Raw genomic sequence first — 3,527 nt, forward strand, 5'->3', positions numbered from 1 at the left:
TTTTCCATTGATGTGCTGTACCTTTTCCCATCACATGCTTGTTGTGAGATATGACAGCACTCTGCCCAGCGTGAAAAAGGTTGGGTGGGTGGGTGGTTGGGTGCAGTGGTCTCATTCACAACAAATGAGCCACCTCTCTCTAATGAGGGAGCCACTTTACAGGCAAGCGAACATTACTGAGCAATGACTCATACGCTCACACTCAGACAGCTGACCTGGCAATGCTGTGCAGGATTACCAGTCCTAGAACCACATGATCATAAACTGGCAAAGTACACATCAGTGCCAGTTGCCTTTTTATTCTGAAGCCTTGGTAGATGTAGCCACACTAAACATGCATTCAGGTAGAGCTGTACTGCCCCCACACACCTGGACGACAGCCTACTCCACTCAGAGCTGCTCCCCTGAGATAACACAGGAGCACCTACGATGCTGGGGGGGGGGGGGGGGGGAGTACAGCCACCTCAGAAAAAAGGCTTTCATCATTCGACAACCGTTTTCACTTCATTGAGTAACGAAAATATATTATCTGTAGACTGAAGAGCAGACAGTGAAAAAAGCCGATGGAGAAATGTATGGTCCCTGACCATGCTCCCACTAACGCACTGGACCAGAGCTACAGTAACCTGTGATACTGGATGTGCTGCTTATTGTACCTCCAGAGTGAACCAGCAGCAGGTGTTTCAGTTCACGGAGAGCACGGGTGAGGTTCTCCAGTCGATGATGTAGATAAAGGTTCTCCTCCTTCAGATTGTGGATGGTGTCCTGGAGCTCATATGCCGAAGAACCACAGTCTGGAATCCAAGATATTGCCCAAAACATCACAGCCACCTGCCGATATGGTCCTGTTCAGCAATGACATATAGCCAATAGATAATTGTGTCTTTTTATCTGGCAAAATCCATTCAAAGGTGTCAAGAGCCCTCTCTTCCTGTCTCCTAAATGTGACACAACCATGAGTAGATATCAGACTGGCTCTTGGTTGTATGTAGGGTAAACCATTATTGGGGCCCCAATGCAGTAGGCAGTAATCAATTGTCCTCTTCTGCATCACTGGTGCACATCAGCACAGTGTGTTCAATAACGAACTAGCCAACTCAGAAGGTTGTTGAGACCAATGTTTCCAAAAAGTGGGAGAACAGGATGTCATAGTTAGTCAGATGGATCCAGACCCATTTTTTTTCAGTTGCATTTGATGACCATGGTGCCCCAGGTTCTGCCTGGATTATGGATGCTCCTATCACTGTGCTTGGTCCAAGAGTGTCATATGATCTCTACAGGTTGAGGATTAAATATAGCCTAGTGAAAGTGACTCAGAATCAAGACATTTCTAACAGTCATATGTGATAATAGGCCACTATAACCGCATCCTGTGGCGGCAGGTCCCACCGGCTATCCAATCCACGAAATAGGCAGGTCAGCTAACAGATAACAGTTCCCGGACCTCCGTTAACGTTACCCCAAGAAGCACAGATTACACTAGGCTACTATTTAGCCGGCCAAACTAACGGTTAGGAGCAGTGGGGAGAGAGGGGGGTATGTCTTACCGGATGATGACTTCTGGCTCTCACGACTCCGCGTCGTTCCGCCAACCCGGTCTCTCTCCCTCTCGGTCCGTTCAGGTTGGGTTAAAAACAGTTCATTCTAAAATGTCAGTAGCAAAACAATTCTACGGGCAGAAAGCAGCCCTAATCTTCTCTAGTGTTGAAGCATTCACAATCTCCGCGTCCTCGTCCGTCGTGGACCGCCACCTGTGTTGCGAGTAGCCTAATTATTGATTGCAAAATAACGGATTAGCCTACTGTAATCAGGCTACTTTTTCAAGTAATTTGTAATATAAGGGATTTTGTATATTGCACTGTATTTTGTATTTAGTTTTTTTTTCGTATTGCATTTGCACTGTCCTGTCTTTGTCCTGCCTACTGCACCCTGTCCTATGTCGTCTACATGGCCAATGAAACGGATCTTGAATATTGAATACTGTGCATGTTCGTAGAGGCTTCCTTAATAGACGCATCACTCTGTAACAGCTGAGCGGTAGTCGACACAGTGTTATCGCAACTTACTGTACAAATGTTTATTCACTTTGCACTTTAAAAAGAGCATTGAGGATGAGTTTCCAAAGTAAGAACTCGATTAAAGATAGAAACCCTCACATGTACTGTGATTCAACACTTTACAAATACAAAAAAAAAACACTTCAAAAAAGAAAGGCACTCTCACACAGAAAATACACACACTACTAATAGCATTGGACAACATATACTGTACTTGCAAAAATTCATTCCTACTCCAAAAGAGTTCATGTTTTTTGCATCTAGAAAGCACTGAGTGAGAAGATACAAAGTAAGGTAGAAAAGCACATGTATCTCTGTATAGGCTAGAATGCAACAGTTCAGTGGTTAAAGGCAGGTTCATCTCTCCTGCAGAGATTCTCTCACGTGACCACACATCCAGAGATGAACCTATTATGGCACAGTGGGTGAGCCCTGCTCAATGCGCCTCCAGGGGGCGCCCCCTCAGAGGTACAGCCCTGCTTCTGCTTTGGTTCACTTTCCTGCTATGTTCACATACAATATACATGTACCGCCTCAGACTCTCACAGGAAACTTGCTTTTGGTAATGACAGTTTGTTAAAACAGCATATGTGGCCCAAATCAAGGAGTTGTGAAATGGTGAGAGAACGAGACATGGGGAAAATGTTGCACACCTAACCAGCCATGGAAACCGTCACAGAGTAGATAAGATTAAATAAATATGGCAGCAAGAAGAACAACAAAAAGGCTTGGGAGGTCCCAGTGGAATCTGGAAGAGGTCTCTATTTGTCCTGCAGCTGCTCTGTGATGTGTTAAAAATAAAAAATAAAAATAAAAAAACAGTTTTTAATAAAGTTCCAGTCACAATGCACAAAAGGTGCACAAAAACACAGACACAGCCGACAGGAGCAGTGTGGATGAGTTGTATGATGAGTGTTTTCCTTTGATTGCCTGGCTGTACTCTGTACTGTTCTCCATGATGCATATCTTGGAGAACATATCTTTATATGATGCAATACCTGACCAAGAGCAAGACTGTTTGCTGTGTTCATTGACCATACAATTGGATTTGTCTGGTCTTATTGAAATAACTTACAGTTGCAGTCTACAGTACTATGGTGAGCAATGACGGTGCAGGTGCTTTTTCGCATGTTTCATGGTTACATGATGATGAATAAGTCACAAACTGATTTCATGGCATATCTACTGTCTATCACTTTGGCTGGCAAGGAAAAACAGTTTGCTTCTTGGAAAGTGCATTATTCGGTGCCTCAATGGATCCTCCCCCAAGCAACACACACATACACACATGCACGCACACGCACGCACGCACACGTACACAATAAAACACAATCACACAAAACTCTAACTCTCCTTTCTCATCCACTCACAATAAAATACCACTCCGATCAGTAAACATCTTTGCCGAGGATAATAAATAAAAGTTCAGCAGTTCACATTCATTCGCTGGTTGGTTGGGTTGTGTGTTTG

This window comes from Borostomias antarcticus (genome assembly GCF_949987555.1).
Source record: "Borostomias antarcticus genome assembly, chromosome: 23".
Taxonomy (NCBI): Eukaryota; Metazoa; Chordata; class Actinopteri; order Stomiiformes; family Stomiidae; genus Borostomias; species Borostomias antarcticus.